General features: G+C 40.3%; 1 protein-coding gene and 1 pseudogene across 2 annotated transcripts in view; one reads left to right on the plus strand and one right to left on the minus strand.

The window, feature by feature from the left end:
* The window catches only part of Srpx (sushi repeat containing protein X-linked), a 74,134-nt gene that overhangs the window by 30,010 nt on the left and 30,681 nt on the right, over window positions 1-13,443 (minus strand). The gene's annotated exons all lie outside the window — the stretch shown is intronic.
* Window positions 6,060-6,339, plus strand: LOC125417947 (ATP synthase F(0) complex subunit k, mitochondrial pseudogene; annotated as a pseudogene).

Raw genomic sequence — 13,443 nt, forward strand, 5'->3', positions numbered from 1 at the left:
CTTAAACCTCTGTGCAGGGGGAGCTCATAATTAAATGGCCCTGTTTCACTGCTACTCTTGATGAGAGATGGATAATGTGGAAATAAGATGCGAGGAGTAGAGATCAGCTGAAATGTGACCATTTGGAAAATATTCCCCAGCCAGAGAACGCCATTGCTTTGTCCTGCTCAACTGCAGGTTTCCTCACTTGACCCCAGGCTACCCAGGCTATGCAAAGTTATGGACTTTTCTTGGTTCCATATAAAATAATGAATGAGTGAAGCTGAAACTTAAGAATGCAACCGAGAAACATAAAGCAAAAAAGTCTGGCTTTAGCCCCCTTGATCCAGTCATTTCAATGCTACAACTCTATCCCAAAGAAATAACAAAATTTCATGTAATGCAATCCCCGTCAAAATCCCATCAAACTTCTTCACAGTCCTTGAGGGAACATAATCAAGTTTATATGGCAAAACAAAAAACCTAGGATAGCCAAAACAATCTTATACAATAAAGGAACTTCTGGAGGCACTACCAGACTTCAAACTCTATTACAGAGCAACAGTATTGAAAATACCTTGGTATTGGCATAAGAACAGAGAAGTCAACCTATGGAATCGAATAGAAGACCCGGATATTAACCCACAAACCTATGAACACCTGATTTTCGACAAGGGAGCTAAAGGTATACAATGGAAGAAGGAAAGCATCTTTAACAAATGGTGCTGGCATAACTGGATGTCAACCTGTAGAAGAATGAAAGTAGATCCATATCTGTCACCATGCACAAAAATCAAGTCCAAATGGATTAAAGACATCAACATTAATCTGATCACTTTGAACCTGATAAAAGAGAAAGTGGGAAGTAGTCTACAAGACATAGGCACAGGAGACCACTTCCTAAGTAGAACCCCAGTAGCACAGACAATAAGAGAATCAATGAATAAATGGGACCTCCTGAAACTGAGAAGCTTCTGTAAAGCAAAGGACACTGTCAGTAAGACAAAAAGACTACCTTCTGACTGGGAGAAGATCTTCACCAACCCCTCATCAGACAAAGGTCTGATCTCCAAAATATACAAAGAACTCAAGAAACTAGATACTAAAACACTAATTAACCCAATTAAAAAATGGGGTACTAATCTGAACAGAGAATTCACAACAGATGAACTTCGAATGGCCAAAAGACACTTAAGGTCATGCTCAACCTCCTTAGCGATCAGGGAAATGCAAATCAAAACAACTTTGAGATACTATCTTACACCTGTCAGAATAGATAAACTCAAAAACACCAATGATAGCCTATGCTGGAGAGGATGTGGGGTGAGGGGAACACTCATTAATTGTTGGTGGGAATGCAATCTTGTACAGCCGCTGAGGAAATTAGTGTGGTGGTTTCTCAGGAAACTGGGAGTCAACCTTCCTCAGGTCCCAGCAATTCCATTCTTGGGAATATACCCAAGAGATGCCCTATCATACTACAAAAGCATTTGTTCAACTATGTTCATTGCTGCACTATTTGTAATAGCCAGAACCTCGAAACAACCTAGGTGCCCCTCAATAGAAGAATGGTTAAAGAAGGTGGAACATATACACATTAGAGTTTTACTCCGCAGTAAAAAACAATGACATCTTGAATTTTGCATGCAAATGGATGGAAATAGAAAACACTTTACTGAGTGAGGCAACCCAGACCCAAAAAGAGGAATATGGTATGTACTCACTCATAAGTGGATTCTAACCTTAATTAAAGGTCTTTGATCCTATAATTCGTGATCCTAGAGAAGCTAAATAAAAAGGTGAACCTGAAGAAAATCATCTAGTTATCCTCCTGGATATTGGAAGTAGACAAGACTACCAGGCAAATTTGGGTGCACGGGGGTGGGGGGAGAGTGGAAGTAAGGAAGTAAGGGGAGAGGGCTAGAGAGAAGGGAGAGGGGGAGGACTGGGGATAGCTTGGGGCAATGGGATGGGGGAGGGAGGAAGGATGGTTATGGGAGCAGGGAGGTATATATCTCAACTAAGGGAGCCATTTTAGGATTTGCATGAGACTTGATTCTGGAGGGGTTCCCAGGTCCAAGGATAGGTCCCCAGATTGTTCCCTGGGCAGCAGAGGAGAGGGTGCCTGAACTGGCCTTGGTCCATAACCATACTGATGAATATTTTGCATATCACCATAGAACCTTCATCTGGTGATGATGGATGGAGATCGGATGAGGGTTCCCTCTGATCCTGTCTTCCTTGCTCACGTTCTCCCTTCATCTGCTTCTCATTTGGACCTAGGGAGTTAAGTCCAGTGTTCCAATGTGTGTCTCTGTCTCTGTCTCCATCCATCGCCAGATGAAGGTTCTTTCTTTTCATCATGTATATCATAAAACGACCAGATGTTCAAGGCTTAGAGAACCAGAAACCACAAAGAGGTATTTCACAGTGGCCTGTTTTCAACCACAAATCCTTTGTGGAATAAGTTATCGTGGTGTAAATATCTATGATGAGATGAGCCGCACAAAACCTTGTTTAAGGGCTCTCCCGTTTACAAGCTCTTCTGTTCACTGCTTCTCGATGTTTGGAGGCAGGACGTTTACAAAGCACAGTCCTAGATTCCCCTACTCCTAGACTGGAAGGGAAAGCCTGCATTTTAGAGATTTGGAAGATGAAAAAGGAGGCATCACTCTTTATGTATTTGCTATTATTTGAGAATCTCATCTAAACGTGTAATGTGTTTTGATAAGATCCACCCATCCCCTCCCTTCCAATTCATCCTATATTTTCACTACCATTTTTCTCTTCCAACTTCATGTGATCTCTCCTCCTCCTTCTTCTTCTCCTTCTTTCTTCCCTCCATTCCCCGTTGACTCCATTTAGTGATGCATGCATGTGAATGGGTGAAGGCTCATCTACTGGAAGATGGGCAGCATCTCAGGGGCTGTATCCCTGATAAAAGAACGGAATCTTCCTCTCACAGAAGTTGTGGAATAAAATTTATTTAACCATGTAAAGATGTTTTGCACTCATTTGTGTTGCAGAATAATTGCTTAACTATAATACAGATGTGTTGCTTTTGTTTCTACTGCATTTATTTAACTGTGCAAAGATGTGTTGCTGTTTCACCTTGCCTGCCTAAGGCACCTGATTTGTCTAATAAAAAGCTGAATGGCCAATGGCTAGGTAATAGAGAGATAGATGGGGCTGGCAGGCAGAGAGAAAAGGTAAGACAGACAGACAACCCAGCCAACCAGACACTGAGGAAGCCAGAAAGCAAGGTGGACAGTATATAGATGAGGTAAGCAAGCCTGGGGCAGCACATTGATCGATAGAAATAGGTTAAGTTTTTTTAAAAAAAGCTAGCTAGAAACAAGCCTAAGCTAAGGCTGAGAATTCATAATTAATAATAAGTCTCTGAGTCATGATTTGGGGGGCTGGCAGGAAGTGTGCTAAAGGAACTCATCAATTGTAATAGCACTTCAGCTGGAGAAGAGTCCTCCCTCATCAGTGTTGACTGGATCTCGTGCATGCAGCAGCATCAGAAGTAAGTTCATGTGTGGAACAGCCTTGTAATGTCTCACAAATACTTCTTCACTGCAGACATCAACTATCCTGTGGCTTTGTGGGAGCACGGTCTCCCTGGGCTCTGGGGGGTTTTATATCGACTTGAAATAAGCTAGAATCATCACAGAGGAGGGAACCACAATTGAGAAAATGCCGCCATAAGATTTGGCAATAGGCAATCCTGTAGGGCATTTTCTTAATTAGCGATCAATGGGAGGGCTCAGTCTATTGTGAGTGGTGTCACCCCTGGCCTGGTAGCCCTGGGTTCTATAAGAAAGCAGGTTAAGCACGTCATGGGAAACACGCCAGTAAGCAGCTCCCCTCCATGGCCTCTACATCATTTACTGACTCTAGTTGAATTCCTACCTTCATTGCTTTTAATGATCCAAATGTTATATGGAATTGTGAATAGAATAAACCTCTTCCTCCCAAGTCATTTTTTGTCTTGGTGTTTCATCACAACAATAGTAACCCTAACTAAGACACCCTGTTATACATAGGGTAGCTCTAGTTAAACTCTTTATATAGGTACATACTATGGATAGATTTTACAGTAGTGGGTTTTCATATGACTTTCCAAAAAGTTTTCACATTAGTTATTCTCTCCTTTTATCCCTTCCTCTACCCTGCCTTTCTGTCCCCCATCCTATTTAGTCCCTCCCCCTTTGTACCACTGTATTTTAGCTGTTCCTCTTGAAACTCCCCACTATGGTCCCTTACTATACTCCTGAGTTCTTGAGACACTCCAGTTTCAGCACGCATATCTGAAAATGGTTTATCTCACCCAGAATGATTATTTCCAGCTCCAACCATTTACCTTTAAATGTCATAATTTCATTTGTCTTTATAGCTGAATAGTATTCCACGGGTAAATGTGCCACATTTTTATTTTTCATTCAATAATTGATGGGCATTAGGTTATTTTATTTTTCCAGCCATTGTAAATAGAGCAACAATGAATATATATGGTCAGGTATCTCTGTATTAAGATATAAAGTCCTCTGAGAGTATGGTGGTGATATAAGCAATTGCATGGTTGATATATGTCTAGCTCTTTGAGAAAACTCCACACTGACTCCCATAATGGTTGCATGAGTCTGTACTTCGAGCAGCAGTGAATCAATGCTCTCCTCTCCCTACACCCATGCCAATCTTTGCTGCTCTTTTTCTATCTTAGACATTTGGACTGGAGAAAGATGGAATTTCAATGCATTTTAAGTTTGTGTCACCCTGATAGATAAGGATGGTGAACATTTTTTTTTAAAAAAAAAATAGTTCTTGGCCATTTGTAGTTAAGAACTCTTTTAGTTCTTGGCCCCATATTTTATTGGATCACTTGTTTTCTTGATATTTAGCTGTTTAAGTTCTTTATATAATCTAGACTCTAACCCTCTATCGGATGTAAAGCTTTTTTTTCTCCCATTCTGTAGCTGCCTCTTTGCTCAAATAGTGTCTTTGCTGTCCAGAAGGTTTTAAGTTCTATGAAACCCCATTAGTTAACGGTTGCTCTTCAGGAAGATATTATTCTTTTCCTCAGTGTATATGCAGGAAATTGGCAGCAGTGAGATGCCATATCCCCTGTCCTCTCACCAGCATTGTGGGATGGACAGAATGTGATACTGGCAGTGGTGGCTATCAAAGAAACAAGTTTCCTAACCTTAGCATGACAAGATCATGGTGACCTTTGACCATTGCTACAGATTTTTTGACTTCCCTTATTAGAGTCCATCTGATTTTGTTATTCCTTCCATTTACTTTCCTTTTGCCCAAAATACCTAGTGAGGATTTTGTTCCGTATATTAAACATTGGCAAATATTTAAGCAAACCAACTCAGTGATGTGTGTATGTGTTTCTGCTGCAACAGTTAGGGTTTGAAATGTCCTTTAAGGCCTGTGTGTCTGAAAACCTGGTCCTCAGGGTGGCAAGGTTGGGAAGCTATAAAACTGTCAAGAAATGGAGCCCACTCGGAGGGTCCGTAGGTCATTAGTAGCGGGCCCTTGAAGAAGATTGCAGGACTGTGGGACTCCAGCCCTGCCCCCTCCCCAATTCTTGGATATTATGAAGTGAGGGGCCTTCTCTGCCTCACGTGCTTCTCAATAATATTCTGCCTTGCCCCAGGTCACCAAACAATGGAGGCAGCTGACCATGGACTGAAACTATGAGCTGAGAGAATCCTTTCATGCTTTAAGATGGTCTTTTCTCAAGCATTTTGCCACAGTGAGAGAGAGCTGAGCAGCTCTCTCCGAGTAACTGCTCCCACCTACAAATCTTTTGACAATGTGAGAGGGGACTTTTGTGCGTAGGCTGAGTTAGGATTTTGTTTTCTTTTATTTTTTTAATTCTTCTTTCTTACGTTATATCCCGACTGGAGTTTCCCGTCCCTCCAACTCTCCTTTCCTCCAGATCCACTCCTCCTCTGTTTCCCCCTTTTTTTAAAGGCATGCCGGGGGTGTTTTCCAGTTGGGCCAAGCTGGTGGCTGGGCTTGTTGAAGGACATCAGCTGTGGAATTTGTGATTTGGGCAAAGATTGAAGTCATGGCTGGTCCTGAAAGTGATGCCCAATTCCAGTTCACTGGTATTAAAAAGTACTTCAACTCTTACACACTCACGGGTAGAGTGAATTGTGTTCTGGCCACATATGGAGGCATTGCTTTGCTGCCCCTATACTTCAAGTTAAGGCCTAAAAAACCACCAGCTGTGAAAGCATCATAACTGGGTCTTTCAATGTCTGACCTCATCTGTTAAGTTCCATGCCTGAAGAAGCTGATGTCAACTCATCATGTAATATTCAATTTGTACAATAAATTATGGACCTGGGGGGGAAGGCATGTCTCCCAGTGGTATCAGCCAAACTCAGCATAACAAATACAGTAAGACTAGACATATACCTTCATATCAAGGCTGTAATAGGCAATCCAGTAGGAGAAAATAGGTTCCACAAGCAGGCAAAATAACCAGAGACACCCCTACCCCTACTCCAACAAAGTCTCCAAGCTAAAGAACCATAACCTATATGCAGAGGGTCTAGTGTAGACCCACAGGTTCCATGGTTGCAGCTTCAGTCTCTGTGAGCCCTTATGAGCCCTGCTTAGTTAATACTGTGGACTGCATACTCCTGGTATCCTCCACCTCTCTGGCTCCTACTATCCTTCCTACCCCTTTTCTGTGGGGTTCCCCAACTTCTGTCTAATGTTTGGGTGTGGATCTTTGCATCTGCTCCCATCAGTTGCTTACAGCCTTTTTGATGACTCTTGGGCTAGACAGCAATCTATGAGTATTGCAGAATATCTACAAGTTCTGTGACACCTTTACCTCAGTACATCTTGCAGGCAGGACAGATTGTAGGTGGAAGATTTTGTGGCTGGATTGATGTTCCAGTCTCACTGCTGGGAGTCTTGCCTGGTTATAAAGGTGGCCAGTTCGGGTTCCACATCCGCCATTAATAGTCGCCTTTCCTAGGGTTACCCTCATAGATTGCATGGAATTTCTACTGCACCAGGTTTCTATATCACTGTCCACCCCCGCAATTCCAGTAGTGTCTCCTGGTCCTCTCTCCCTCCATTTGCCATCCCCTCCTTCCTTACTTGATTTCTTCTGTTCCCATCTTTACCTGCCCCTAGTCCACCCACAAAATCTTAAGTGAGGATTTTAAAAGTAATTGAACTTTTCTTCTACTTCCTAACTAGTTTATCCTTTCATGTAACACCCAGATGTTTTCTGACCAACTGAATTCTCTGGGGAAGAGAAATAGCAAACACTGTGAGCCTATGACAGGTATTACTTCGACTACCTGTGCAAGGTTTTACAGTTAATGCGTGGTAAATTGGAGACTCAAATCTAGTTTGTCTGACCTTCAAACCCACCAGGCTATTTTCCTCAAGCCTTACTGCCTTCTACTCTTGCATTTTCACATGCAGGGTGGTGAACTTTGGGATTACTGACAGGCAAGTAGCCTCTTAATTAGTACCCAAGAAAGTACAAAAGGAACAAGATGAGAAGAGCAAGATGAAGGATCTGGGTATGGCAGGATCTGCTGAGCCAATGTTTAGTAGCCACGATCTTATTCCTTCTTTTCACTTTTCTTTTTTGTGCAGTTCTGAGGACCAAATACAAGACCGCTTGCTTACTAGTTGAATGATTGATTGATTCATTCATTCATTCATTCATCCATCCATTCATTCATTCATTCATTTTAATCCTGGAGATAAAACCTAGGGCCTTGTGTATGCTAGGGAAGCATTCTACCAGTGAGTTATATCTTCAATGTTGCTGGTTTTTTTTTAATTTTGAGACAGGATCTTGCTAAATTGTCCAAGTTAACCTTAAATTTGTTCTGTAGCCTGCAGAGACCTTGAACTTACAATCCTCTTGCTTCTGGTGCTTATCAAGCTGCTGGAGTTACAGGCGTGCAGCACCAGACCTGGCTAGTCATTTCTTCTTAACAAAAAATCAGAAGCTGTGTCAGCGCTAAGCTGCCTTTCCCTGGGGAAGAAATCGTGACTCCGTGTGAAAATAGATTGCCCTTTCCAATAATTGCTCAGGAATCATCATGGAAACTAGCATTAGGCAAATGAAAATAATTGTGTTTGTGGAGAATCATACTGTAAGGAAGTTCGTTTCCCATGAGAAAAGACACACTTTCAGAAGGACAACGAAAACAGTTCTGTTAGTGGAGGATCATACTACAAAGATATTCCCCAAGAGAACACACACGTGGAAAAGGACAAGATTCTCATCCCCTTTTTCTCCCTTCCTGTTTTGGAGGGCATTATGTATGAATAATAGTTGCGGCTGCTGCAGCCATTTTGTTAGCATGAAGTGCAGTCTTTTCATCTGAGAATGGTAGAAGAGGTGAGTAAAAAAAAATCCTGAAGTCTATGATGATCTCATTGGCTACTAAATAATCTTTAGACATCAGTGACCTCTGTGCTTATTTTGTCAACAATAAATGCCCTTTCAATCTAAGCCACGATGCACAGCACTGTTTGTTTCTGGCAGTTAATACATCCAAGCTGATACAAACATGAATTGGACTTAATATCTATTGTCAATTTTTAAAAGTTCAAAGAAAATAATTAGTTGTTGCTAACTATTATATTTATTAAATTATTTAAATGTATAAAATTATTAAAATTAGTTGTTGTTCCAAAAACATTTCCAGTGTCTATTCAACCTGAATATGTAGAATATGTTTTATAAAACACCTGATGAGCAGTCTACAAAATAGAGATAGGAAAAGATAAACTCAGTGTGTTCAGGAAGTTGGGCTTACTGAAGCAAAGAAGAATTATACACATTATCTAAAGATTTTCTGCAAGATAAGAAAGGAAGAAAACAGCTGGGCAGTGGTAGCATGGGCCTTTAATCCCAGTACTCGGAAGGCAAATGCAGGCGATCTTTGTGAGTTCAAAGGTAGCCTGGTCTACAGGACAGCTAGGACTGTTACACAGAGAAATTTTGTCTCAAAAAAAAGCAAAAGAAAAAAGAAATGAAGAAAGGAAGGCAGGAATGTAGGAAGGAAGGAAGGAAGGAAGGAAGGAAGGAAGGAAGGAAGGAAGGAAGGAAGGAAGGAAAGAAGGAAGGAAGGAAGGAAGGAAAGAGGGAAAGAAGGAAGAAAAGCAGACAGGGGACAGAGGAAAGGGGGCTTTTCCTCCTAAAGTCTCTACATAAAAGGTGATTCTTATAGAAGTCTCTTAATTGAGGTTTAATGTGACAACAATTTCAGTCTGCATATGGTTCAGATTCCCACTCTTTGGAAAGCAGTCTCCAGTAATTCTTCCACACAAAGGCAAGTTGGCTCAGAAATCAGGAATTCAAAGCCATGGATGATTTTGTCCCTCGGCTATACCTAAAGCCAATTGCGTTTATAGTTCTGCCCTCCTTGCAGTTCTTTTTAAAGGAACTGCTCATAACTTCCCCATAGTTCAAAGAGGGGTCCTCCTGGGCTCATTCCCTTTCACTTGGAATGCCTACATAAATAAAAACCATCGAGGCCTCAAAGTAATGTATTGTTTGTATTGAAACACCATGAGACATCTAGAATTTGGAAAAAGACTACAGTGTTCCTTTCCTCCCTCCATAAGGTTTCTTACTATTCAGTGTGGAGTCAGGAAAGGTTGAGACTGATGGAAAACCTAGCCAGTTTGCTAAAAGAATCCAATCATCCAACATGCTGCATAATCTGAATTGGCAGATGAATTGGTTCTATGTTATGACATCAGTCAAAAGGACTGGATTTATTTCTTTGCTGATTTTGTACTTTGTTCTGCGTTCTTAATATTTTATACTCAGAATTATACTAAAGCCACTGAGAAAATAGATAGAATTCACTGTGTTTTAGGTATGCTTCACTTGATCACCATCACCTGCTCCAGAACCAACCTGAACACATTTTTAGTACATGAACTCACTTTTCTGGAAGAAAAGATGATGACATTAAGTAGAGCTAATAAGGCTCTGTGACATAAAAACAACTAAGAGTCATGTTTTATAGCATTCTTTATTATGACACATGCTAACACATTTTCTGAAGAAGTATGTCATACACCCTTAGTACTAAAGTCTTTTTAGTGTGTGGGATAAGCAAGAAAACATGTTTAAAGCGAGAAGAAGCACAGTATTGTGACCTCTCTAATTCAAGCATCTGGGAAGCTGAGACAGGACAACTGCCAATAGTTCAAGGCCAGCCTGGACACACAGTAAGACCATGTGTCAAGAACCTAACAAATAAGGAAAGAAGCAAAATAAATATTTATTTACATTAGATCAGATTGATTTTGTCTTCACTAGTGATGTCCAGTGACACATTCTATAGTGATGGCAATGGCCTGTATCTGCAGTAACTAATGGGGTAAGCAGTAGCCACATGTGGATACTGGGCACTTTAAATGTAGTCATTATGACCGAGGAAGTGAGTATTTTACTTTCTGTAGTTTGCTAGCCATGCGTAACTGAGGTTCAACAATACTATATGGAAAATTCAAAGACTGTTACCCCAAGGCTTTACAATACACACCATCCTAAATAGCATGATGAAATTATATGGTCTGACCTAGAACCTGAATCATCTTTATCCAGAGTATGCACATTGTTTATAATGTTCGCCCGTTCATCATTCCAGAACTATTGATTTTGAGATCAATTATTATTGTATCATAGTACCTGTGTTCACGTGACCTTATTTTACTTAATGATGGCTTCAAAGCATAGGAGCTGGCAACATGAATATACTAGAGAGACGCTGTAAGGTTTTACTTTTAGTTTAAAAAGTTAGTTTCCAAGGTAAGAAAGAAAAAACATGTATGCTGAGGTCGTGGTGGCCTATAACAGGAACAAATCTTTAATCCATGAAGTCATGAAGGCTGTACTACCTCCAAATGCAGAAGCTACAACCAGAGCTTACGTGCTTAGTCATTTGGCTCATGTCATGTTATCGTGTAGGCATTGGATTGCCTCAAATCATCACTAGAAGTATGAGCAGAGTATGAAATACGTGTTTAAGAAAGACCGTATTTTCATAACCTATTATAATATAGTTGTAATTATTCTTTTAACTTATTATAGTACAGGTATGATTATCTATTTTAAAATTGTTGATCTCTTTGCATAAGTTATACATTGGAAATTTATCACAAGCATGGATATACATGTAAGAACAGTAAATAAAAAGCAAAGATTCAGGCAACCCCTGGGACCATGCTCTCTGCTGATCAGGGGGAAACATATTTGATTAGTTTCTGAACAAAGATCAAGTACAGGACATTGCCAAGGAAACATTATCTAAAGATGAAACCAAGGATGGGGCTGTAGAACTCTTTGTTAAACTAATAAGGTAACACAATGTACCTTTTGCCATACAAAAGTACCATCAATGGGATTAAAGGTAGACCTCAGAACCCTCTAAAAACAGTATTTTGTGACGTTCTCATCTGAATCTCTCCTTTCAAGAAACCAAGAGAGCATCTGTCTAAACCTCAACTACTCCAAAAATATTTCATTGTGTAATATGTTCTTAAAATACTATATTAAAATCAAAGAAGTCATTCTATCCTTTTTTTAACCAGTCTCTAGTTTGATGATTCATAATCACATTTTCTACTTAATTCAGTGAGTATATATTAAAGGACTCTGCTACCTCGTACTTGCAAATGAGCTTCTGGGGAAAATAGCAAAATAAGATGATCATACATTACTAGCATAAAATTTAAAGTATTACATATAGTACAAAAATATTAGCACTATCAAACTTTTCTGTGTGTTTCAAAAATTCTAAACCATCTTATATAATTTACAGTTAAGAAAACTATTTATGTATTCACTCAATTTAATAGTCCGTAGGAAAAGCCACTCAGTCTTCTCTAGTGAAATAAATTGTCAAGGTTTAGTCTCTAGATTCAATGGTAAAATTGGTGTTAAGAGAAAAATGTCTTTCTGGCTCAAGGTTTTAGAATATTTTATTCTCTGAGACTATGGTTTGCTATATGTTTTCATAACTTAAAATTCCTTAGGAAATGGGAGCCCACAAAAAACTTTTATCATGGAACAATATTGTCACTTAGTCTCTTGAATTCTTCTGATTGTTAATGCATGTGAACAGACAAACGTGTGGTGATTTCAATCAAGGGTCAATCTACAAGACTTGTGGACAGAGGGCAGAAGATTCCATCAGTTATTCTCTTTCTTTGTTGCATCTTTGTGTGACTTGGGTATCTGGGTAACTGTAGTCGCGCACAAAGAATTTGGCAATGTTCCTTTTGTTTCTATTTGTATGAAACAATCTGAGTATGAAACAATACTAGCTCTTCTTTGAAATTCTGGTAGAATTCTATGCTAAAACCACCTGGCCTTGGGATTTTTTTTCTGATATTTAGGAACCTGTTCCTCATGTTGGATTTCCTTGCCCAGCCTTGATGAAGGGGGAGGAGCTCGGTCCTGCCTCAACTTGATGTGCCATACTTTGTTCAAGCCCATGGGAGGCCTGCTCCTTTCTGAATGGGTGGGGAGGGGGATAGGTGGGAGTAGGGGAGGGAACAAGAGGAGAGGAGGGAGGGGAAACTGTGATTAGTGTGTAAAATAAATGAAAAAAATGCTAATTAAATTAGAAAAATTGCAGGAGATTCAAATGCATGGAGGACTATTGGGAAATGCCAGTACCTACAAGGCAGACCACCAGACCAGCTCTGCTAAGTTTTTGGCAATGGTTTCCCACAGGAGAGAAACCAGACCAATATGCAAATGTAGATTTCAGAGGAGCAGTGCTTGGCAAAAACAAGCTTTTCAGGCTGTTTGCTTTGCTCTCAGAAAACAGGCCCAGACAAGTATTCACAGAAGCAGAAACTGTAAAGAGTATCTTCCTTGGACAACTTGTTTCTCAGAATCCATGGCACACTAACAGATAAAACCCTGAAGGTAAGGAAACAGAGGGATGCCCATGGGGGAGGATCCTCGTTACACATAGAACATTAGCTTGGCTAATCACAAGGAATAGATGAAGAAATGTTTGCTGATAATGTTTCCATTGAGGGGAGAAGATTCACTGGAATGTTCCAGTGGAACAAGTCCATGTGCCCCTTTTATCTTCTGCTACCACCCCAGGCTCCTCTCCTGCATCAGCATCAACCACAGACTACTTAGTGACTCAAGAATAGTTGTATTGTTGTAGAGAAAAAAAATTAGAAATGGAAGTGTCAGAGCACATAACACAAAACAAGGAAACATGCTGATTTGTGCGCTTGGGGTTGATTTATATAGCCCTCTGCACGGCACAGTTCTGTCTTAGGCCTTTAGTTACATTATCTTCTCCAGCTTTACCAAGATCCATATAAATGTAACTATTCAAGGTGGATATATTGTGAAATAGTCACCACAGCCCAGCTTTAATTAACATCTCCACCAGCCCATGTGGTTCTCATTCA

This window comes from Myodes glareolus, chromosome X (genome assembly GCF_982192425.1).
Source record: "Myodes glareolus chromosome X, mMyoGla1.1, whole genome shotgun sequence".
NCBI lineage: Eukaryota > Metazoa > Chordata > Mammalia > Rodentia > Cricetidae > Myodes > Myodes glareolus.